Here is a 26,331-nt window from a genome sequence, read left to right as displayed (position 1 = left end):
TACCAAATCATATTGTTACTGCTGTTGTTCTGGATTTACATACATTGAGATACATTTTTCAACTAAATCCTTGGTCTTTTCTTCATCTTTGTTTATCTCAACTGTGAATCATTGTCTACTATTTAATCATATTAATATTATTAATGGCAATAGTTATCATTTACTGAATGCTATAGGTAATCCTAGTAGCCACTTACTGAATATTTTGATACATCTAACACTATGCTTAACACACTACCCCAATTATTTTTTCCAACAACCCCATGTGATAAGCACTATTAATATCTCCATTTAACAAAGTAGGAGGAAAGGCACAAAGACAATGTTAGAGCTGGGAAGGAAAATTGTTTGTATCCAATTCCAAAGCATGTGCTTGTCTGGCTGAGTGATAAAGCGATCCCTGGCAAATTTCTTTTCAGCCATAGCTATCAGCTTGCCACTGTAACAGTAGGTCCTACGTCATCGTCTTTATAATTTTTACAACTCTCATCATGCACAAAGCAGATACTCTATATGTGCCAAGCACTCTGCTAAATTCTTTATAGGTATTAACTGATTACTTGACCCTCATAACAAAACCTAGAGATCTGTCTTATTATTATCTCTATTTTGCAGAAGAAGCTGAAGTTCAGAAAGTTCAAAGTGATTTGCCCAAAGTGGCCCATTTAAGCTAGGAACCCATGTCTTGAAGTTTTTCCTGCCTCTACTAAGTCCCTAAATGGGCATCCTGAGCCCCTGCCTTTGAACTAATATTTTGTGAGGCCTGGGCTTGCTTGTTGAGGATGCCCCACTTTCCTAAAGCCCAAGTCTGTGAGGTTTTGCTTTAGTCTTCTCCTAAGAGCCTGTTAATCAACCTTCCAAACAGCAATATTTCCTAAACAATCTATTAGACCATATTTCTTAGTGCTGTTATGTTAATCTTTTATATCCTTTCTAATTTTTTGTCTGCTTGATATAGCAGTTTCTAGAAGAGGCAGATTAATGTTCCACACTGTGACTGTAAATTTGTCCATTTTTCTTTATAAATGTATTAGTTTTTATTCTGTATATTTAAAGGCTTTGTGGTAGGATAAACATAAATTTATAATTATTAAGTAGTTTCATTAGATTATTACTTTTATTATTTTGTGGTATATCTTATCCCTGTATGGATGTTATGCCTTAAATTTTATTTTGTTTGATATCATGCGTGTTATCCCGACTTTCTTTTGGATAGTATATGTATGGGAAATATTTTTCATCCTTTTATTAACTTTTCTGGATGGTTTTGTTTGGGTGTATTTTATAAGCAATATATGGACGGGTTTTTAATCCAATTTGATAACCCCTGTCTTTTAACGTGTGAATTTAATCATTTTCTATATATTAAAATTATTAATATAATTTAACTTGAGTCTATCGTCTTACTTCGCGTTTTCTGATTACCATATTTTTCTTTGCTCCTTTATCTCCATTAGAGAATTCAGTGTACAGATAAAATTTTCTATAGCCCCTATTTCTAAACCCTCTTTTTGGAAGCCATAGATATTGCTTTTATTCTTTAAAGAAGTTACTCTAATTGTTTAATTTGTACATATTTGATTTTAAGTTTTATAACAAATTATTTAATATTTCTATCCTTCTTCGAAAATGATAAAAACATAAATACACTTTATCTGTTGAACACCATGCCCTCAATTTTATTATTGTTCAGAATATTAATTTACCCTCCCTTTTAGGAACATATATCATCATTTTTATTTTTGTTAGTCAGTATCAATTAAATTTATGGAAACATATTTTCCATTCTGTACTCACCCCTTTTTTTCTTCCATTCCATGCCTTCTCTTTCTTTCTTTTTATTTCTTCCTTTTTTCTTTCTCTTCTTCATTTTTCCCTTATATTAAAAAGTTGAAGTATTCTCTTTTAGTGAGGTAGTAAACTCTAAGGTTATGTGTATGTGTCTATTTTGTGATTTCTTAAATAACAATTTAACTGCATATAAATTCTAGCTTGCCAAATACATTTTCTTGCATTTGGGGGATATTAATCCATTGTCTTTTAGCTTGTATTATTGCCGGTAAGAAGCTAGCTATTAGCCTAGTTGCCATTTATTTTTAGGTAATTTATCTTTTTCTCTAATAATTCTAAAAGATTTTAAATTTATTTTTCATATTCTGTAGTTTTTGCTATAAAGAATCTAAGTGTCAATTTAGTTTATTTTTCTTACTTGGAATGTGGTACTTTTAAACCAGGGACATGTATTGTCCCTTAATTCTAGTAAATTTTCAGCTACCACCTCTTAAATTGTTGTTTCTCCTTTATTCTCTCTATTATTTTCTTCTGGAATTCTTATTAGATGTATTGTGTACTTTCTCAATTTATCCTACATGTCTCTTAACTATCCTTTAAAACTTTTTATGTGTTTTGTGCTGCGTTCTAAGTGAATTGTGATACTATCATCTAATTCACTCCTTTTGCTCTTTAAAAGTGCCTAGTGGCCTACTGAGTTTTTAATTTCAAAAGTTATATTTTTATTTCAAAATTTCCAATTAATTTTGTCATATATAGCTATTTTTATTTCTGCCTATTTGCTTTTTTGTCTTTCATTTATGAATATGATTTTAGCATGTATCATGCTTATATTTAAGTCTGTTTCAGAATAACCTCCAAAATTTATTTCTAATAGACCGAATTTGTATTTTAAATACTGATTTTGATCGTTGTCTTTCTTAGCCTTAGATTTCTTCATGTGCCTTGCATAATTTTAGTTCACATAACTCACTTTGAGAAGATTTGTTTCTATCTCTCGCTCCTATTTAGTAGATTTGTGATTGCTTCTTATTAGTTCCCCCCACTCTCGCCCCAGTATCTTGGTCTAGGTCTTACATAAGCAGCTGGGTGTTCTGGCCTGATAATGGTACTGAAGATGCTTCAGACCCAGTCACCAGGCCTGTGGGCAGCTTGTTTCAGTTTCTGACCATGGAACTGTGTTTCTGTCTCCTATCACCCTAAACTTTTCATCATCAGGAAAGTGATCTTAGCTTTGGTACTTTCCTATGTGGAACACACTTGGTCTCCATTGTTCTGGAGGAGTTGAACTCTTAGCTACTGCTGCTGCCGCCTCAAGATCAGAAGCCCAGCAAACCATGGCTTCAGCCTTATTTACCGCTTTATGTTTCTATGTTGTTTCTGGGTCATGGAGATTTTCATCTTGTTTTTGAACCTGGTTATGTTACTTTATTTTTAATAGTCATCCATTACCGCTATACTTTGGAGTAAAGGGGATGCTTCAGAATTTGCCATCTGCACTGGATATTTTAGCTCCATCATTTCACAGTAAAGAGGTGAAGGGGTAGTCCTCAGATTGAATACTAATGTATGTACTTATTTATTTACACTTTATTCTATAAACGATCTGAGGAATTTTATATAATACTTAAAATAGTGAAATATAAGTATGTAAGTAAGTTTTGGGAAAAATGTAAATTACGATAGAATATTAAAATTAGGAGGACAATATAAAATTCACATATTCACATATGCAGATTGTAAGGTCCCACATTTTGGGTGGTATCTTTGGCTCTGAGCTTCCAGGATAGCCAAAGTGAATAAACGCAACAGATTACTTAGTTCTCTCTTTCTACAAAAAAAAAAAAAAAAAAAAAAAAACCTTGCCAGTGCTTTGAGAAAAGGAAAGTGTTTTCCTGGCAACAAGTTCTAAGATAAATCTGTCTTGCGTGCATCGTAGAGAAGCACTGAAAAAGGAGGTAGATGATGCCTTCAACAACTTTGTTATAACATTAGTTTCCCAATGAAACCCCAAGGCATAATGCTCACTCAGCTAGCCTATGGCAGATTTGAGGCTAATTCAGGTATGAGTTTTAGTCAGATGTTCTTTAAACCTCGCAGTACAGCCTCCTCTCTGGGGCTCTGAAAGATCTTCATGTATGAACCGTGTGTTAGATCACTTTGACCAGCGTGAGGCAAGAGGTGACTCCCCTTATTGTTTATTTTTTTGTTTTTGTTGTTGTTGGGGAAAAAACAAAACAAAACAAAACAGGAACTCAAACCAAACTAGCTTTATCAAAACAAAGTTTTTATAAAATTTTTATATACTCATGAAACAAAACTGAATAATTATAGAGAAGGCAGGGTAGCTCTGGCTGCATAGACGGCTCATGGGAACCAAACGCTGCCAAGATCCTCTCTCCATCTTATCTCTGTTTCTGTCTTGTGTTGCCCCAATTCCTTCTGTCTGTGGGGCAGTGTCGGTGGTCACAGGCAGCTGCAGCCTCCCGTCCTCTTAATCAACAAGGTAAATCACGCTTCGTCAATGGATCGAGTCAAAACAAACTTTGGGGAGGATTGACTGATGTGGTTTGGATCATGTGTTCACTGAGGACCTCGACTAACATTTATCAAGCATTTACTATGTGCCAAGCTTCGTACTAGGTCTTTGTGTGAATTATATCATTTAATCTTCAGAAGAATCCTGTAGGAAAAGTAGAAGGCAAATAAAAAACAATCGCTCTTCTAAGGCCCATGGCCTTGACCTCTGTTTTTTCATCCCTGAAATGATCTTACCCTCCACCCAAACAAGTCGCACACTCCCGTAGTCATACCCTAAACTTTATCTTCAATAACTTCATAATCCTAATTTTAAGTGCCCTGGCTCAAACATTTTTGGACCTCATCGGGTTCTCTACTTCATTGTTCTGATCACCTTTCACTGCCTTATGAACACTTTCTTTCCCCTCCTCCCACCATCATGCCTTTAATTCTCTCCTTATCTGGCTTTAAAACTATGGTTTCTCATTGTCCTAGTTAGGTTCACTCCAAAGCTGACCCTGAGCCCAGGATTTGAGTGCAAATAGTTTATTTGGAAGATGATCCTAGGAAGTGGGGGTATGGGGAAGTCAGAAAGGGAAGAGAAAGAAGTGAATAAAGGGCATTTATTGAGCAGGTGCGTAGAACAGTCCTTAGTTATTCCCCCCTCCCCACCCCCCCAGCCATCCATCACTGGTTGAAGGTCATTCCTGAAACATTGACATCCCAGTACTTCTGGCCAGCACAGAACACAGGCCAACAGAAAGCCCTTGGATGGAGAGTTGCAGGTGCTTGGTTTAAAAGACCGACAAAATATACTGTTATAAGGAGCACTAATAGTGATGGGGCACTAATGACTATTACAGTCACTTTATCAGATACACTCCTACTTGTATCTCCAACCATTGTATTCCTCTAATAAATCTCACTCCTGGTGAACCCCAGTCTCTATCTAATCTGAGCATCTGAATGTGGCTGGACAAAAGCAAGCAAACGTGCTGATTGGTCTCACATTGAAATGTCTACCAACATTAAGTGAATCTTTACTTAATGCTTTCTCCTACCCTCTGAAACATCAATTTCAGACTTTCTCATCTCGTGAAACCTGCAAAAATCTCTTTCTCCTCCTCACATTTGATTCTTCTTGCACCTTATTTCACTAAGAAAACAGTTGTTATCAGAAGAGAGCTTCTACATGTTTCCCGCTACCACCTACTGATACCTACTCGTACACTCTGCCTTTTCTTCAGCTTTAATAGACCGGTATTTCCCAACCTCTTATTCATTATTACACCCTTCAAGGAGTCTCTTTATATATATATTTTTTCTAATTGCGCCCCCCAAACTCATGATATTTTAATACCACAGATATACCATATATCTGTTCATGTGCAGCATGAATATCTGAGATTTATACATATAAAGAGCAAGAACCAATTTTCTCCTCAATTGGGAATGTTTGCAATGGGGGAACCATCCATGCTGCCAAGCCCTCCCCGGTGTACCAGGTCCCACGCCCTCTCACCACCTTAAGAACATCACTCCTCGTTATCTACTCTCTCCTGTACTCCTGTACAACCATTTCTTCCTTTCTGTTAGATCATTCCCTTCAGCCTACAAAAATGTTATATGTTCTGGCTTATTAAATCTTCCCTTAAACCCACATCTCCAGTCACAAGTCTGTCCCATTTTTGTATTACTCTTTACAAAACACAACACTACAAAACAAACCAACCAACCCTCGAAATACATGTCTATCTTCGCTATCTTTATTTTCTCTCCTCAATTCATTCAACTCATTCTGATCAGACTTTCAGCCCCACAGCTTTACTTAAACTGCCATTGTCATGGTATTAATGTTCACCTTGCCATGTCCAAAGGTCATTTCTCAGTTTTATCTTCCTATTAGCAGCATCAGGCGCAGTGGATCTTCCCTCTTCATTGAAACAATCACCACTTGATTCTGGTTTTCTTTTGACCATCTCACTCTCCTTGGCCAAATTTTCTTCATATTTCCTCCAAGTATGTCCTATGGCCTTTCCTTGATTATAACCACCCTCTCTCTCTCCTTAGATGAGTTCAACTGGTCCTGTACTTTAAACATCATTTCTGCCAAAAAGAGGTGGGACTTCTGTCTCATCTCCTTGAACCTGGACTCTGCAACTGCTTGACCAGTAGAACATGGTAGAAGCGACACTGTGCCAATTTCCAGACCCAGGTCTTAAGAGGCTGGCATCTTTAACTTTTTCTCTCTTAGGATACTCAACTTGGGAGCCTTGAGCTGCCATGTAGGCTGTCTGAGGCCTCTGGGCTGTGAGGAGATTGGGGTGCATAAAGAGATTGTGTGGAGGTGTGCTGGCCAACAGACATGTGAGTGGAGATGCCTCCAGGCAATGACCGCATGAGCTGAATCAACCCACTCTTCAACCTTCGGGTTTCCCAGCTCAAACCCTGGAAATAACAGAATAGAGACAAGGCATCCCTATTGGGTTCTGCCCTAATTCCAGATACACGGAATTTGTGGTAGTTTTATGCGACTGTGTTTTGAGGTGGCTAGTTACACAACGATGATAAGTGAAATGATCCATTATTATAATTACTTTTCAACTCCTTTGCCCCTCTCTCAATTCTTTATTTTCACGTGGCGAGAACCCAATCTTGGCTAATCCGACTCTCCCATTATTCCACACCTGCAACCTCATAGCTGAATGTGCCAAAAACACTCATCTTACTCAACTTAAGAGGCAAGTCCCTAAAATGGCCCTTGCCAACCAGCCCCTGCACCTCTTTTGCCCACTCTGCTCCTTCCTCGCTATGCCCTAACTGGCCTCCTTGATGTTTCTTTCTCAGGGCCTTGTACTCTCTCTTTCCACTGCCTGAAAGCCTCCATCCCCGGATCTTCACCACCTGCATATCTTGGCTCCAATGCTACCTTCTCGATCTGGACTTTCCTAACCAGCCTACTGAAAATGGCAAATAGCCCTCCACCCCTACTCCAGCATGTCCTGTTCTCCTTCCCTGCTTTATTTCTTGCCACCAAACTTAACACCCCCTGCTATTTACTACCCGTTTTCCTGATTTACTATTGCCCTCCCCTCCGCATCTAGAATGTGGTCCCTGAGAGAAGCAAAATTTTTGTTTCATTTACTGCCATTTGCTGTTTTCTGGTATCTAGAATAGTGCCTGACACATAGTACTTAATAGATATTTTGGAACGAGTAACTCTTCATTCTGGGATGTGCTTCTACAGTCAAGTTCCTGCTAAAACACTGCAATAGAAAGTCCCCTACACCTGTAAGCCTGGCTCTCCCACCGTCTTTGGTAACTCCTTACTGGGGACAATTCTACCTCCAGTACCTTTGACCACTTGCCTCTCTGTTCTTTCTGGAACCCTTGGGCCTATATCCAGGCAAAAGCACATTTTGATGAAAGTGGTGATTATTTCAAAAAGGTCCCGATTGCAACTTCTATTCTCCCCCATGCCCATGCACACACACTCTTAATGTCCCTTGCATCCCAGGATGCAGCCTGGTCTTGGGAACCCAAGCCCAGAAGTAGAGCCAAGGCCCTAAAGAGATACACATTTATTTCCATGGTAGTTGCCAGTGTCCAAGCTCTGGGTCTTAGAAGATCTTTTCATCACCTTTCCCAGAGCTAAAGAGTAGATATGCAAACTAGACACCGAAGGTCAGTTAAGAGAGAACAGAGCCCATTCCTGCTCACATGATCTAGGAGGTTGAACACAGGTCTGCACTTGGCGGGTGTAGATTTCCTGGTTTTTAACTCAACTGGAAATAATACTGTAGCTTGTTGATTTTAGGCATGTTATTTTATTTCTACGGGAACTTTTGCCGTTTTTAAGAAAAATTCCTTCTTGTGGGGGTCATTTGAAGATTAAATGAGATAAAGGGTTAAGAGCCCCTGTGCAATGACAGGACTAGCCATAGAGTTTCTCTCTCCCAACCTCCTCCACACCACCTCCCATATTCCCAATTGAGCTGGAAGTTCATTGAGACAAGGGATGCCACCTTTTTGTATTCCTCAAAACCCACAGAATAGCCTCCCCCACAGTTGTCTCCTCCAACAAAATAGAAGCCCCTACAGGGCAAGGACTGTGTCCTATTCCTTCTCTCCCCAGCACAGTGCACACTCCCTAATGCAAATAGATTCTCCAGGAGCACTTTGAATGGATAGAAAACTTAGGTCCTTGGCATCTTTGAACAGAAGTCACAAAATGTCATTGGAGAGATAATTGTTCAATTAGTTTGGTAAAATATTTTATATATTGACAACCAAATTCCATTAACAGCAAGACTGTATGTTTACCAGGCCTTCAATATCCATTAATAAAACTTTATTAAAAGCTTGGCAGAATCTTGTAAACTGATTAGCAGCACATTTAGTGACAGAGCATTAGAAGAGGGGAGAAATTTTAGAATAAAGGTAGGGTCTAGAAAGTAGTAGAGAAACTTATGTAGGAATGGTCATAGCAGCCTTATCTGTAATAGCCAAAAAGTGGAAACAACTCAAATGTTCATCAGTTGATGAATGAATAAACAACTGTGGCATATCCATACAATGGAATATTATTTGGTAATGAAAAGGAACGAAGTACTGAGACATGTTACCACATGGATGGACTTTGAAAACAAGCTAAATGAAAAAGCCAGTTGCAAAAGGCCACATACTGCATAATTACATTTTTATGAAACGTCCAGAATAGGCAAATCTGTGAGCAAAAAAAGTATATCAGTGGTTGGCTAGGGCTGAGGTAAGGGAAGAATGGAGAATGAATGCTAATGGTGAGGTTTATTTTGGGGGTCATAAAAATATTCTAAAATTAGATTGTGATGGTCATATAGGTGTGTGGATATACTAAAAACCATTGAATTCTAGTTTAAATGGGTGAATTAATTATATGTTATGTGAATTATATCTCAATAAAGTTGTTTTTAAAAAGTAGCAGAAAAAATTCATTGCAAGTTATACCTCAATAGGCTGTGGGGGCGGGTGGGGAAATACTTTTCTAAATAATCTTTACTTGTAATAGTTCTACTTGGTGCTTCCTGGTAAGTGAAAAACCAAATCGGTAAAATCTGGGCCTTTGAAATCCTCACACATAGGCCAGGAAGCCCCATTCGCCATTGACCAGCTGATAGGTGAGAAGTCACAATGATGAGATGCTAAAGATGCCAGCAAAGCTGATGCTGCCTGATGAACTCAGGGGAGGGAGCTGTAAATGAGGTGAGTGGAAAGATTATTTCAAGTACGCAGCATAATTAGGAAGGAAACAGCAAAATCACATTTGTAGTGTAAAATGTAAACACATATCTGGAAACTGACAGCTTGCAAAAACACCATAGTTTTTGTGTAGACTTCTCTCTGGCTAGCTGTTGGATTTAGGAAGTCTTCATTTCAGGTACCAATATGGTTGGTGTAGTTGGAAAGAATGCTGATCTGAGACTTAGGACACCCACTTTCTAGTCCTGGCTCTGTCATTTATTCACCATTCAACAAACAACTATTGTAAACCTTTTGTATATCAGGTACTGCATGTAGCCCTAGTGATCCAAAGTTCAAAGACACAGACCTACCTTAGGGATTTCATTTTTCAGAGAAAGGCAATAAAAAAGTATGACAAGTGCTATGATGAAAGAAGGGACCTATTCCCTCTTGAGGAATGAAGAAAGAAGAGGTAGGAGTGAGGAAGAGGCTTACCGTGGATAAGTCTATAGTTTCCTTGTTAATTGTTTGCTGTCTTACAAGCAGCTCAGCTCCTTGAAGAAACGGAGTCTTTTCTATCTTATTCATTTCCTAAAACAGCTTTTTTGAAACATAATCCACTTACCATACAATTCATCCATTTGAAGTACACAATTCAAGTTTTTAGTACATTCACAGATTTATACAATCATCATGATAGAATTTTAGAATATTTTTATTACTGCAGAAAGAAATCCTGTACTCAATAAGCAGTCACCCCCCATCCCACCCTCTTCCACTTTTAGACCTAGCCAACCACGAATCTGCTTTCTATCCTTACAGATTTGCCTATTATGGATGTTTCATACAAATGGAATCATATAGTATGTGGTCTTTTGTGACTGGCTTCCTTCCCTAAGCATAATGTTTTCAAGATTTATCTATGTGGTAGCATGTTTCAGAACTTCATTACTTTTTGAGACTGAATAATGTCTCATTGTATGGATTTAACACAATTTGTCCATTCATCAATTGACAGACATTTGAGTTGTTCCCACTTTTGGCTATTATGAATAATACTGCTCTGAGTATTTGCATACAAGATTTTGAATGGACATGTTTTCCCATTTCTCTTGGGTGTATATCTAGGAGTGGAATTGCTGAGTCACATGATTACTCTGTTTAATCTTTTGAGGAACTGCCAGACTGTTTTTCAAAGCGAATGTACCATATTACATTTCTCCCATCAATTTTTCTACATTCTCTATATTGTCTATTGCCAATACTTGTTATTTTCTGTCTTTTTGACTATAGATAACCCGATGGGTATGAAGTGGTCATAGTATTCATTTTTGTATTCTTGGCGCCTCAAAAGAGAACTTGGCACAGGTAAATGCACAATTTTTTTGTTGAGCAAATTTGAGGACATGGTGGAGCTTTGGGGGTTCCCCAGTATCTGACTCCCTTTCCCTTATTTAGGATAATATAATGACTACTGGTAAGAAGCAGATCTTAATTACAATGTAGAAGCCAAAAATGTTAGCTCCTTACTTTCCCAGCCCTGCCTGCACTACAGCAAGAAACACATGCTAAGCCTGGAAAACCTAATGGATCTGCCTTGGCTTCAAACAGGGAGCTCTAGCAATGCAAATTAGGTTTGGTGGAGAATCCATTATGAGGGCAATAACATGTACTGCAGTGACATTTGGTTTCCAGGAGCAACAGTGCTGGTAGTGCCAGTGGTGAGTGGTAACAGTGTCCAATGCCATCGAATTAGAAATGTGAACTGAGGTATCCTGTGTTGGATGGTGGTGGCAGTGATGGTCCCCTCATTCAACATGCTGTTTCATGACATTTTGCTGTGATCCTAGCTGCTGCCCAGACTTCCTTGTTCTTGCTTATTGTCCGAGCCTGTTTCTACAGACTTCCCAGCAATTGTGTCAGCCACCCAATATCTTTTCAACAAATTCCCTTCTCCTTAAATAAGCAATGCCAGTTTCTTCTGTTGGTTACAACTAAGAATTCTGGCTGTTACAGTGAATACTGGATGGGTGGGTGGATGGGTGGATGAATGAATGAATGAGGTTCTATGAGTAGGGGTTCATCAGGCACAAATGTATTCCCAGTAGGATAAAAAGCACAGTATAGCCACTGGGGAATGAGAGAATATGGTGCACTGGGAAAATTGCCATAAGTTCATGCTGGCTGGGGTATAAGAGTAAGGTAGGGAGTGGTGAGGTATAAAGCTAAAAAGATTAGCTTAGGACAGATCATGAAGGATCTTTCAGGTTATGACAGAGTCTTGATTCTATTGTGAAAAAAAAAAGAAAGAAAAAAGAAGACAATTATCAATTTAATCAAGATAGTAATGTTATCAGATTTGAATTTAGAAAATATGCTATAAACAAAGAAAAATCCTGGCAGCAGGGAGAATAAATTGGAGGGGAATAAGATGGGATACAGGAAGGCCAGGTAAGTAGCTATAGCAATAATTTAGATAAACAATGATAAAGATCTGAATCAAGGAAGTGAGCTTGTAAAGGAAGCATTGGATCTGAAATACATTATGGAGGTAGAGCCAAGAAGGCTCTACCTCATTTCCATATTTAAGAATTAAGAAAGATCGTGGATGACTCCACATTTTTGGCTTAGGTAAATTAGTAGATGGTGATGCCATTTATGCATACATTCATCTCTCCAACAAAAACTTAATTAGCACTTATTATATGAGGTGCTGGGTACAATGCAGTGAATAAAACAGACCTGGTCCTACCTTTGATATGGCAACAATTACTCTATATCAGGCTCAGTTTACTTTATATCAGGCTCAGATTTTCTAGGCCTCACCATCTCTGGGCCTCTCAGCCTCTCGCTCTGTTTCAGCCACCACCATGAGTGATTTAGTTAAGTCCTTTGTGGTTTGACTGTCCAAAGCCCATCAGCCACAGTTTCTCTCATCACTTCTGGGCTCCAGGGCAGGGCCTCTGGCTTTTTGAGTGGCTATCAAAGAATATGGATAACACAACTGGAAAGTGTGGGAATGTTAGCTTCCTGTGGGATAATCTTTGACCGATAGGAGACAGATAAAAGTTTCTCTTTCTCATTAAAGCAAAGTTTCTCTCTATAGTCTGTTTTGGGGATGTCCTGTATGGCCAAGTGGTTGCACTTATCAAGAGACTGGCTGTTTTTCTTCAAGATTTGTCATGAAGCAGTGGTTGGCACAGTAATGCATCACGGTGCATTGCGTCCCATTTTCCTTGCCTTTTCCCTCACTGTTGCTGCTTTGGGATAATACCTCCTAAGTAAAGCATCGTTGCTTACTTAATCCTTGTATCAGGCTCTATTTTCCAGGAAACTAGGCTAAGACACACCTACATAGGAAGGAAATAATGAGTTTGAGTGAAAATTATTTGCTCATTCAAAAATAATAATTTATTGAGTGCCTCCAAAAGTGTTTGAATTAGGAATACTATGGTGAAGAAAACAGATGTGCTTCCTGCTCTTGTTGAGTCTACACATTCAGTGGAGAGTGGAAATAAATGATAAATCACTACAGAAATAAATGAACACATTAATTCCAGACAGTGGTGAGAGTTTTGAAGAAAAATTTTAAAGGTGATATGACAGTGTGACTAGTCTATGTGTGGGGGTACTAATCTAGATTGGGTGGTTAAGGGAGAGAGAATAGGGAGAAGATGGAGGACAGGTCTTTCACAAAAAGTGGCTGAAAGGATAGATCTGGAGACAAACAGTCCTGTCTAGTGCTGGGGATTTAGGTGTGGCTAAGAACTTTACCCCTATTTTCACTGTGATATAATTGGTTAGGACATGTGCATAGAAAGTAATGGGAACAGGGAGATTGGAGAATAGCAAAGGTATGGGTGAGGATGCTGACCAAAGAGAGGTAGAAGAGTTAGTGAGCAGTGCCCAGAACAGAAAAAGTAGCCAATATGTTTATAATCCCGGCACTAAGTGGCCACAGAACTCTGGAAAAGCCTGGTCATTGGTTTTCTTAGCTGTAAAATAAGAGCATTGATCAAGCTCCATGATTGTATGAAGGCAAGGAAGAGCTGATATGAAATCTCTATGTAGCTATGTAATTTACCCCTTGAAATACACCATTGAAAAAGTCTTTAGGACTCAGTAGTAATTGGCTCTCTCCCATCATTAATTACATTCTGGCCACTCATCAGCTAACACTATTGTCAGACTCCTTCAGCAAAATGTCTTTTTCATAAGTGAGGACTGTTTACAGTAAGGACAAACAATTGGGGCTCATTAATTCAATCATTAGGACACTGATTATACATCTATTGTCTACTCTAGTCAATTATGTTAAATAAGCTCTTCAGTCTTCATCAGAACAATTATGCTAATATGCTTGAAATTTCCCAAGAGTATTATACCTTCATACACTTACCCTGCCTAGTAGCAACCTTGCTCAGTCAATATTGTCACACACAGATAATTATAAATAAGGCATAAAGCCCTATTGCTGACATACAACTACCAGATTATAGCCTCACAATAGAACTTTAAACAATTTGTGTATTTATTTTTTCAGGGTTAGACATTGGCTTGTTTAGTTTTTTTTTTTTTTTAATATGTAGATCTTAGACAATATTTAAATGCCTCTATGGGAGTGCTCATTGCATTGGAATTATATTGTAATTTTTCAAGTAATATTTGAGCAATCATTGGATTAGCTATCCAATGATCAATTGATCCAATGATTATTTATGCCTTTAAATATATAGCCAAGAAATATTAATTATCAGATGTCTGGAGAATGATGAGAAATATAACTTGTTTTCGCCAAATATTTTTCTCTCAACCAGAGCCAACTTCTCTCAATCTCTTTCTCTTTAAATCTAGAAACCCCTGCCTGTGTGATTTATATTCTTGAATGATTTTGGCCATAGAACAAGAATTTTCCATCATAATCAACCAATGCTTTTATGATAGGCACATAACAGATACCCGATAAACATTTGCTGGATTCAATTCTTTTTTCTTATTTATGCTTTATTCTTGTTTCCAGCATCTCCCAGCATATGTTAAAGTTTTCATTTTTAACACAAACTAGCATGTGAATAAGGAATGTGTGTGTGTTTAGAGGCAGATGTATACATCTTCAATATAAGTTCATTTAAAACATGAAATTTCATTGTATTGAGATAAAAATCCAGGTGGTTTCGGATTTTTTTTCCCCATTATCATGTACAACAAAGGGAACCTCACACTTTTGTTCTTTAGAATTTTTATGTAGGTTATCTATCTCATTTAATCAGTGTCCTTTCAGATGCAAATAACTGGATCTTATCCTTAAGATAGAGTACTGCTCACTGCAACTTAGTTCCACCAAGATGAGTGAATACAGAGATTGGATGCCGACAAGATAATAGCTAAATTGAGGGCAAATACAATCTGGAAGGATGGGGCAAGGCTGTGTAGAATGTTTGCAGATCTATGACAGGCACAGCATTCTTTTGCTACACAAATGCTGGATTTCACCTTTCTTCAGTCTTAATATTTTAGTAAGGATATGAGAGGACAATTGAGAATGAAATGCTGTACAACCTAAATGGGGAGACAAAACATACATACATGAGAAGCTAAAACATTGCTCAAGACTAAAGTAACAGATCAAGATGTTAATCGAAGTGAAATCATGGTATGTATATCATTCTGACTGTGAAAGGAAACTCATAGGTGAGCAATATCCTTTTGGTTGGAGTAACCAGGAAGGGCTTTCTGGATTTACCAATGAGATGGTCTATGAGTTATGTCTTTTGAAAAATCAATATTTATATATATTCTTTAAATTCAAGCTACAGAAGAAAAAAATGATGAATTTTGTTTTCCACTAATGACTTCCAGATACCCTTTCCAGAAGTAACCATTATCATTTTTATGTCTTTTCAGTACATTTAACTACTTTTTAAATTGATTGAGTTGATTTTGCCTTCATCGATTTTGCAGTGTCATGAGTAACGAAGAGTTAAACTTGGTGTCTATCCATATACAATTCACTCAATGTAATTTATACAATAGGGACCTACTGATTATAGGTTTTGAGGTACCCTAGTGGATTTCCAAGTTGATTGTTGCCACGGCAATCCCTGCTTTATCTGCCTTCAGTTTCTGTCTTGACCCATTTTGGTCTAGATGCATTTCTAGCAGAGGGGGCTGTAAGCATGCTCCCGTTTCCAAGCCCTTTGGGAACTGCATTAGTAGCCAGATTGCCCCTCCTCTTCTTTCCTCAATCCTACAGATCCTGGAAGGCTTCCTAAATGGAAGAGTTAGGGACCCAAAGTCTGACAAGTCTGGAGAGATGGTCTTACTTAACCTCAAGTATATCATCCACTGAATTAATATACCTTTCAAAGTACCCAACTTCCATCCTAGTGGCAGATTCTTTGAGAATCCCAACCAGTCTTGCTTTGTTTCCATTCCTACTCACCCAGATGAACACTCAAATGTACACTCTGGTCACATAGGAGAAAATATTTGTGTGACCCAGAGTAGCTTTTTATAGGCCATTTCATATTAAACTGGTTGGCTTGTGTGAGCAGGAAGGACCAAACAACAGAAACAGGCTTCCTACTTCTAAACTGGTCTTTGCCCTTGCCCATCCTCCCTAGTGGCTCTGGAAAGTGGAAGCAGAGGCTTAGGAGGTGGAACAGCTCCACCAATTGGCTTTCTGGGGCTCATCACAAGCTATTTTTTAAAAAGGGGTGAGCAGAGCTGCTTCTAAAATGACAATGGAAGAAAACCACCCTGGAGGTCAACTTTTGAAGAAAGAATTTCTGCTGAGTAGGTTCATCTTAGCATAAATACATGAAGGCAACAGAAGGGAAGAAATATTGACAATTATGTTCTTTTAACGTGAAAGCCCTACGCTATTCACTTTGATATTTATTTTAATCATCATACAATATACTTGAGTAGCTATCATTGCAGGTGAGTTCCATTTGCCAAAGATCACAGATTTGGAATAGAGTTGAATTCAAAAGTACTATTGGCCTACCTCCAGGGTTCATGCTCTGTATCACAACCTCTCGAAGAAAGAAGTACTTCTGTTTGAGGAGAGAGATAGTGAAAATGAAGATTTTGAAAGAATATCTGGAAAACCTGTAAGGCTCAGGGAAAGACCAAATCAATCTCCAGAAGGCACCTTCCTCAGAGAAGCCTTCAATTTTGAAAAGAATGCATATTTCAAGAACTCTATTTGAAATAGTCATTTGGTACTTTCTGTTAATTGATTTGTATTGTTAGTGCCCCCTTCAGCTTGTTTTGAGTTAATGAAGTCCGTGAAGGAGCACATGAGATAGAGCGCTGGACAGGGAGCCAAGAATACCGTGTCACGTCTCTGCCACCAACTACCTGTGTGAGATCTAACTCCGCCCCCCCCCCCCAAACTTTAAGTTCTATGGTGCTTCCTGCCTAACACAGTTTAATATTTGATGTGATTGATTAGTTGGGTTCAATATTCCAGCAGAGATTTGGGTGTCCCTAAGGTAAAGCGAAGTTACCCGGGGTCCCCACCAGCTTCGAGCAGCCAGCAGCTTAAGGCCTTGCAGCGCAGATGTGTGAGGCTGGGCCTAAGAACTTCACCTGAACACCGAAAACGAAGGCGAAGCTAATTCAGCACTTAAGGGGTATCGTGCTTATCTTTTAGACTTCACAAGGATCGGTAAGACCTTGCATTCTTATCATCGTTTTACCAAAGAGAGAACCAAGATTCAGGTTAAACAAAACTACCTGGCATCCTCTACCCAGGCCTTGTTGCTCACAGAAGATCCCCGCCCTGGGCTTATTTACATCTCGGACTCAGCCCTGGTTTACCACCACGAGGACCCCGCCCACTCGCCCGCTCATTCGCTTCTGGGCGCGCCCAGTATGCGACCAACACCTCGGTTTATGTGGAATCCTCTTTCTGCCTCTGGTTCGTACAGTTTTCCGCGCGGTCCCCAGGCCTCCCTAGGGGATGAGCACGTGTTCACTCCCGGCTTGCCTAAAAAAGGTGGGCAGGCGGCGGCCACCAACAGGCCCCACCCAATGGCGCTGGAGGGGCCGAGGAAAAGGACGAGGGCCAAGGCAATGAGGAACGCGTGATCGCCAGGGTCCGTTTTCCCAGGGCGGCACGATACGTGCCTTCTCCTTCCTCTCTTCCCAGAGCCTTTCCTAGGAGCGCACCGAACACGAAGTCAATCGAAACCACGAGGGTCCCACCCCACCTCGTCCTCGGCTGCCGGCCGCCGGCTGCGCCTCGCCTCACGCTCTACGGGGGAGGCGGGACCAATCAGCGAACGACGTCTCCCTTCCGATTCGAGGCCTTCGACGCGCGGCTCACACCCCGCGCACCTCGCGCACTGATTGGCTGCAAGCGCCGCCGGTCGGGCCGGGGGGGCGGGGCGGGCCGAAGGGAAAGGCAGTGCGGTGGTAGTGGCCGCGACTCTCGGAGCCCCGCTCGCGCCCCGGCCCTTCCCGGGCGCTCGACCTCCTCCTTTCCCTCCTCCGCTCGCCCCATCTTCCGTGCGCGCCGAGCGCTGCGCTCGGCCGGCGTGCCTCGCGCCCTAACGGGCGGCCGGAGGCGCCAATCAGCGGGCGGCAGGGTGCCAGCCCCGGGGCTGCGCCGACGAATCGGCGGGGCTCGCGGCCCGGGCTGGGAGGCGGGTCTACCGCGCGGCCGCGGTGGCGGAGGAACAGCTCCCAGCTAGCAGCCAGCGAGCGCCGAACAAGCCACCCGGAGGTGGGTGCGCCGCGCCACTGCGGCCAGCGGCGGAGGGTGCAGGGCGGAAGCGGAGGTGGGCCGGCGGGCGCGGCCAGGGAGGGCTCGGCCGTCCGGGCGGCCCTGGGTGGGGGGTATACGGGCGCGCGCCTGAGGGGAGGAGGGGCAGAGGCGGCGGGACGCGCGTCCCCACCCCCTCCCGCGGGCGGCAGCCAGGCCCGCGCCCCCTCCTCGCGCCCCGGGGCTGCGGGACGGGCACTGGCTGGGGGGGCGGGGCGGGAGGCCCGGCGGCCGCGAGAGTGTTTTCAGTTCCGCCTCCAATCGCCCATTCCCCTCTCCCCTCCCAGCCCCTCATCCCATTCGGAAGAGGAAGGAACAAAGGTCCCGGACCCCCGGCTCTGACGGGGCGGGACCCGAAGCCTTGGTCCAGGTAAACCTGCGGCACCCGGCGGGCCTTCGGGGCTAGGGGCGTGTTTGTGTTTGGCTCAGGTCAGTGAGGCTTGCCCCATCGCATGGCCACGGGGGCTGGTGGCTGGGGTGTGGCGAGATCGGGGCAGCGGAGCTCCCGGCCCTCGGGTGCTGGAACGCGGGGCTGGGAAGGCCGAAGGGAAGGGGTCGGCACTCTGAACTGCCCGCCGCCAGGTCCGGGGCGGGGGCCTGCTGAGGCCCTTCCCCTCCACTGCGAGCACACTTGGTAGTTTGCGGTTCTGTTATTCAAAGCCAGAGGGACTGAGCTCTTGTTTCGGGAGTTGTTAGGCAGCCGTGTTAGAAGCGTGCAGTACTTTGCTTCCACTTTTTGTGATTTTGGTCGTATGACCTTTGTTAACCATTATAGTCTTGGGGTTCTGAATTGCTTGTGTGTGCTCTCACACAAACGTACACGGTTAATATTTTGTCGAGATCCTTCTACCCACTTGTGAAAGTTACAGTGAGTAGAGCCTATTAGTTTTTATCGCAGAGAGCTCTCTAATTGATATCACGTATTTCAAACTTGGTTTTCAAATTCGTAACTTTGTTTTGCTCTCTCCTGGGGGATACTGTCCTTGGGTTGGGTACTTTTGTCTTTTACTTATTTAACCCTTAGGTGGTTATTGGTTTCCTTTTGATCCTAAACAAAAGAAAAACAATTCCTAGGTTGGTTTTGTTATTCCTTCCTCTTGACCCTTTAAATAGCTAAATACTACCGGTTTTGTTGTCAACCTTTATTTAAAAAAACATTTCCAGGTAAAACGAATTTGGAAGTAGCAATTTTCCATTAGTCATGTCTTGCTAGTTACAGTTTATAATATCCAAAATTTTGGTGTTTTAAACTTTTAAAATAACACACGTAGTGATTGTTAAATAGATAAACGATTGTGCAGACTTACTTAGAGTAATTCCATCTTTTTAAAACTGGTCCTTGAAATTTGAATTAACTTCCAGAATCCTGAATGATTGTATACTCTTAGTTCCTTTTCATTTTCTCTTTTCCGATTTCATATGAATTGAACCTGTACCACTGATTGTAAGGATGTTTATCTTGAGCCTAATTATTTTTTGAGATAATAAATTTGCCGTTACTCTGAAAATCTGCTATTCTAGTTTGATGCACTTAAAAAAAAGATTTACATAGAGGTGTAAGTCACATAGTTACACGAAGTTTGAGAAGTTTTAAAGTGACTAAATAAGCAAATGCAACAGATAGGAGACAATATAAAATGGATTTCATAAACATATCACAGTTGTAGGATTTTATTTGCCTTAGGAAAACCATACAGGATATCAATAGAATTTTCTCCACCAGAAGGGCATTTAGCAAGCATTCATAGTAAATTTAGAAAGTAACACTGATTTTAAAGTTAGTTTTTGCCATAAAATTAGTTGGGATAGGTCAAGTCTTGTGGGCCATTTCTAAGGTGAGTGACCACTTATACTCTTAATGTTACAATTAATTGACTTTAAATTTAAAGTAGTTCATTGGCTAGTTTTAATTACTGTAATCTGATTGGAAACACCCATTTCTGGGCTTGTTTTAGAAAGAAATTGCTCTTAGAGTTTTGTTTTTATGCTTTGTAGCTACATCTTCTAAAGTGAATTCACATTGTAGGTGTTCAACAAAAGTTTGTTTTTTTAAAGGTTATTATTTACCTATACTTACGTAGTCATAAGTGGTCAAATCTCTACCCAATCTGTAAAGTTCATGAAATAATAGTCTTGTAAGAAACTGCAGGGTAATTTCCTGTTGTTTGTGGTTTGTCAGGCTTGGTATGTGTTTTAACTCTCAAGTAGGAATTTGGGGATGGCTTTGTATATTTCAGCAGAAATTCTCTTTAATAGAAAGATTATTTCTACTGCAAGGTGGCAACAGGTCTCCATTTTATTTTTATATTATGAATTTTAGAACCTTATTGCTCTAGTCTTGTTACTTCACATTGGGAGAAAATATGTAAGTGAAAAACACTCAGTTTAGCTGCATGATCCTAGACATTGAATTTTTACACTTTGTGGATATTTTCAGTTGTGGCTTTTATAAAGATCTGCAAGCTTTCCTTATTCTTGTTTGGTTTCGATTGTTAGTTTTGTATTCTAGAATACCAAAGTCCTCGTTTTGTAGCAGCTTTTTTATACAGGTGTTTTTGTAATGCATATAAAGCTGTATTTAGTGCAGTCTGGCAGATGGAAGTTTATTCATATTCTTGGGACAAGAGTCATTTTTAGAGGATGGAGAGGGGCATGTCTTAGATTCCTTATCTTTTGATGGGAGTAGAAGAGCCATTTTTAAGCTCTTAGTTCCTGTAAGAGGAAAGATGTTTTTCACTAAGGGTATTTCAGAACATGTGAAGTAAGTTTACAAAACGAAATTCAGAAGAGTCTATGCATTTATTCAGATAACTCGTATTTATTGAACAAGTAGCATTTGTGCATTTATTCAGCAAATAAAATAGCCTTTGCTTGCTGTGTGTCAAGGCTGGAGTAGGTCCTAAAATACCTAATAGGGAACAGTATACCTCTGTTCTTTAATGGAATTAGAAAAGTAAGAAACTCCTCATATCTTCTGCCCTGTCCTCTAGTGTTTAGAGTAAGAAAATCATGTTAGTGTAAATTGAGGGAGCTCGTAATACATCACTGAGCCAGTTTCTAAAGTATACTTGTATTGCTTTCTATAATGTAGAGGACAACACTAGAGAAGATATCAAGTGTTACCTCTCAGTGTCTCTGGGAACAGTCTGTATTTTTTGGGAGGGGGGGACTTTTCACCATTTTTTTTCCACAATCAATACAAATTGAAGATATAGCTTGTCTTTTCAGAAACATTTGTTGCAGAGCAGGTGAACACTTGTAGAGCAAAGCTTACTTTGGCCTTAGTTTGTTTATCCACTGCTCATTTAGTTATAGAAACTGGTTAGGGAAAGAAGCAAACTTGAATCAGTCAGGTTCCGATGAAAGCATCAGAAATAAAGTGAAAAAAAAAATTAGCTAAATGAAGGATACAGATTGGGCTGCAATGTCATGTAGTGGAAAGGCCATGGGTTTTGGAAAGAGAGCTTAGCTAATAGTGGGTTTCTCAGTTACTATATTAGGCAAATTGCTTAACTCCTGAACCTTGGTTTTCTGGCTGAAAATGGAGGTGGAACACCTATCTCTTAAGGTTATTACAGGAATTAAATGATCCTGATTAAAGTACCTAGAACATTGCCTCAGACATAAGAGTCCTCGCAGATGAGCTTTGTTCTCTTCTAGTTGTGGTTTTCAGTTTTCTTTCTAATCCAAATGATTTGCCTATACTCTTATCCTTGACCTATTATAAAATGTATTTGAGAAGCAGACATTGAGCAAAGAAGGCCTGGGGTAGTCAGACGTCCAAATTCATATACCTTAAAGCTTTAGTCATAGAAGAGCAATTGAACCTTCAATCAGAACCTGTTGGGATTTATTTCAAGTATTTCTAACAAGGAAAGCTATCTGGCTTCTAAGCCCACAGTAGTTTAGAAACGAGTAGATTGTGGGTAATGTGGGAGCTTAAGGGGTGTGTAGTGGGGGTGAGAGGATGGGGAACTGTTAGCCTACTGTCTATTGTAAGTAAAAACAGATAACAACCTGTAAGGATAATAGAGATAATCTACAAGACACAAAAACATATATTCAAAGCCTATCTAGCATGTCTGGGACCATTCAGTACAGGACCAGACCTGAAAGTGTAGTAATGAATGTTCATCAATTAGCTTAAGTCATGTTTGGGGAAATCTTTTTAAGAGTGCAGTAATCTACATAACTTACTGTAGATTGTCATTCAGGATGATTAACAACACGTGTTCTTAAAGTGATAGAACATGTGCTATATGGAATGACTTATTTCATGGAAGAACCACAGCACCTACCATGACCAAGATGTTTTTTATTTGTTTTACCATTCAGGGTGCAATGATTCTAGACCGAAGTGCCTTTCCATACCACACCTTTTCTTCAGAGTGTCATTCTTTTTGTCAGTCTGCAGGGGTGTCATGTAAAACTTTTCATTCAGGCTATGAGATAGAGTGTGCTCGAGATTTCTGGGACTAACTAGTGTGGACATTTGGCTAGTCTGTCTGTTGAGGGCTTCTTGCCTCTTATACGTGAGTCCTACCCAATATTAGCCTTGATAATTTTTTTGGATCCTCCTCCTTCCTACCTCAGAGTTACTTTTTAAACTCATATATTCCATCAGATATTGAATGATGATGTAATATTTAAGAAAATATTTGGCTATTTAAATAAAAACCAGGAATTTTTAAAAACTACTGCTACAAAAGTAATCCAGCTTTTTTTTTAAAAAAATGCACAGAGGCTTACTACTTGTCTCTCATCTGTTTTGATCATTTTTCTAGTTTGATATAATTGTGTATGTTCATTTAGGACATATGTCGATGTTGATTTTAGATAATATCTCAAGGATAGTTCTTACCTTCGATTTCAATAATTTCGTTGAAATGGAGAATATAATTTTGCCAAGCCAGGTGGATTTAGACAGTGCCTCCGATGTGGCCAGATAGCCAGTAATGTTAGGGTAGTCAATGACATATACTTGCCTTACATTCTAGGGTGTGAGCAGTTCTTTAGCTCCATGAACCACAGATAGGACAGGTGTCTGATAAATTAGATCTATCTTTAGGTTTAATAAGAATGATTAATCTTATTAAAATTTATGAATATGAGATTATCACAAATATGAAATTGTCACTGATTCTTCCAGGTAGTTCTGTAATTTTTGAAAAACTGGAATTACTTTGGCCTCAGGACTAAAGCAATGGAGTGAGTATAGACTAGTTGCTGTCTATGCAGTATAGGTCCTGAAAAGCTGCATTTTTTTTTGAATAAGCTACAGTGCCTTACCCTTACCTACCTTCCCTTTTAGTTTCAGGAATAATACATTAAGTTAGAAAGGAAGAGTAATCTTGGGGAGCCACTGGAAGTTCATCAAGTTTTTCATTCAAAAGAGACACTTGATCTGAGGAAGTAACGTAGTAAATCTATGATCTTGTAATTTGCCTGTGTTTAAAGTACATTATCATATGCTGCTTCAGCTTATTCCAAAAAATCTTAAGAGATAAAGTTAAGGTATTACAAATATTAAGGAAATGCTCCTTCTTAATCACATTCTTTACACAATGTGGGGCAGTGAATCTGATTTGCACAGTTCACAGAATGAACTCGTAAATGGTGCAGTGAAAACTGGGTCCATGAGCTTTCTTTTTCCCTTGATTTGAATGAACTATGGAAACTTTTTTGTTGAGTGAAGATGCTCTCTCTGTGGCAGTGAATGCAAATTTTCCAAGTTTAGACCAACCTTTGACTTCATAGGCAGGTGGTTAGGCTATAGTTCATGTAAACGGGCCAATTAAACTTTTCTTTATAAATTGTTTTAAGTATTAGAAGGGTCTAGCTTTGGCCTGAGGGTTGTGTATTGGCCATTTCTGCTTTAAACTGCTAGTTTTCAACCTTAAAGCATGCGCGCACACACACACACACACACACACACGCACGCACCTCTACACACAATAGCAACCATAAGGTTTTTTAAAAAGCAAAACAAAACATGCAGAATCTCAAAACATAAGGAGAATGGGTGGGTGATGAAGCTCTGCCTGCTCAGTTTTCCTCTTATTTTTACCCCAAAGGAGCCTTGGAAGCTCCACCGAAGAATAATAAATTTTAGAAGAAAAATATTTGCTATAGACTTGCACTGTTTAATATGATAGCCATTGGCCACATGTAGCTATTTAGCTTTTGAGATATGGCTACTGTGACTGAGGAAATGAATGTTAAATTTAACTTTAATTAATTTTAATCTAACAGAAAGTCCTTTTGGACAGTGCTACTCTAGACTTTGTTTTGATTGCACTTTTACACCTTGAGGACTACACACTGGACATGGGGGTGTAAGTTACTGCTTCAGCAGAGGGGCAAACAGACTCTAGGAATTAGAAGGGCAACTGGAGTACTGAATATTCATGATTTGAGTCTGGGCCTGTGAAGTCTACTTATAGATGGATGTTTCTTTATAATCTGGGGATGATAAATGAGCACGTAAGTTTATGCTTACAAGCTGATTATAGAACTACAGATTTCACCCAACTCATTAAAGGGTGAAAGGAACATAAGTAAAGAACAGAGAGTCTCTTTTCACAGCAGTCCCTATATAACGTGGCTTTCACCGAACTAATGACCTACTTTTAGGGTTAAATTCAGGCTTTTAGCTAGCATTAGGTGTAGCAGTTAATAAAATTGAACACATGAATGTTTTTCTATTTGATTTTGCTTAAAAGACACATTACCCATCATTCTCCATGGGGCCAACTTAGATTTCCAATTGGCAGTGTCTTTCCTTACTAGCTTACAGTCTTGGAAAAAAGCAGTTACAGTGAGAATGGAGAAATCTGTTTTTTTTTTTTTTTAACGATTAGTAATTAAAAAAAAAATTTTTTAAATGCTTTCTGTTGTCCTGATTTCTTTGACCAAAACAGTTGTAAAAATCCAGGTCATAAGTAATTGCTTTTTTCTCTACCTTGTGTGATCCACGTGTGAACGTAGATTGCCAGAAACCTAAAACTGATTTTATACTGTTTCCATTCGGACCGTAGGTGTTCTTTACCTGGCAGCGCCATCACATCTCAAGTATTTTATGTTTTACCATCTAACTTGATTTTTTTCCTCGAAATAATGATTCATATAGATATTTGGGGAATATTTTATATTTGCAGTTTGGAGATAATTTGAGATTACATTTGCTTTCTATATTTAATCACTTCCTTTGTTCAAGATTTGAACTTTATGAAGTGTTTTTGCCACTCTTCATAGTCTACTGCCCACTGTCCTTTCAGAAGTCATCGGTGAATTCTGAACTGTTATGTTTAGCAGCCTTCTCACTTATTGTACTGCATTCTTCAGTGTTTGCCATTATTGACTATACTGTATCTAGATTTCTTAAAGCCATACAGACATGCTAGAAGATAGATTAGGTTCTTTTCTCCTTTTATAAATGTTGGATAAAATGTCAGACTTGTTTTATGTGTAGTTGATGTAGAGAGGGAATAGAAGGGAGAGGGAAAGAAAAGTTCCTAGGAACTAGAAATTTAGAAAAATCAGTGTTAAGGAAAACCTGGCCTTGGAGAATTTACTAGATAAAGACTCCAGTAGCTGGGGATGGGTTTGTAATTCCATTTGGGTACGGGAAATATAACTCCAGGAATTGTATGTTAAATATAAATTATATATGTATAATTATGTAAATATGTATATATAAATAAACCGATATCATTGAAGCATCTATGGCCTCTGGGAAAAACAAGCCTCAAACCTCTCTTTAGAGGAACTAGAAATACACTAGTCTATACAGATGAACTTAAATATCACATGAAGGCCAACCAAGGTCAGGAAAAAGCAAGACACCAGCTAGATGTAGAATATTTTGTTTGTTTGTTTGTTTGTTTTTTAATAGGTATGCATTCTTGTAATTCGAAATTCAAAAGGTACAAAGGATATATGGTCAGCCTATTGCTTGCCACCCAGTTGCCTTCGCAAAGGCAAGTAGCATTATTAGGTGTTTGTGTAATGTTCCAAACATTTTATGC

At 39.6% G+C, this 26,331-nt stretch overlaps 1 protein-coding gene and 1 long non-coding RNA gene across 9 annotated transcripts in view; one reads left to right on the top strand and one right to left on the bottom strand.

Moving 5' to 3' along the window:
• Nucleotides 1–14,168: 14,168 nt before the first annotated feature.
• On the bottom strand, nucleotides 14,169–18,011 carry LOC118610042. Its single transcript, XR_004953723.1, has 2 exons — nucleotides 17,426–18,011; nucleotides 14,169–16,589 (listed from the first exon to the last, which is right to left on the bottom strand). It is a non-coding gene; the product is annotated as an uncharacterized LOC118610042 (long non-coding RNA).
• SMAD2 (SMAD family member 2) overlaps nucleotides 17,992–26,331 on the top strand; it is an 80,258-nt gene continuing 71,918 nt past the window's right edge. For 2 of the 8 annotated variants that reach the window (XM_016148441.2, XM_016148435.2), the window contains exons 1-2: nucleotides 18,135–18,265; nucleotides 18,592–18,674. The gene's annotated coding sequence lies outside the window, so the exon portion shown is untranslated. Of the gene's footprint in view, nucleotides 18,321–18,591; nucleotides 18,675–18,709; nucleotides 18,734–26,331 lie in introns of those variants that run through there. The other 6 variants (XM_016148442.2, XM_016148437.2, XM_016148443.2 and 3 more) reach the window with 6 other exon arrangements.

This window comes from Rousettus aegyptiacus, unplaced genomic scaffold (genome assembly GCF_014176215.1).
Source record: "Rousettus aegyptiacus isolate mRouAeg1 unplaced genomic scaffold, mRouAeg1.p scaffold_m13_p_12, whole genome shotgun sequence".
NCBI lineage: Eukaryota > Metazoa > Chordata > Mammalia > Chiroptera > Pteropodidae > Rousettus > Rousettus aegyptiacus.
The sequence above is the reverse complement of the archived record's forward strand: the minus strand, read 5'-3'. Positions and strand labels throughout refer to the sequence as shown.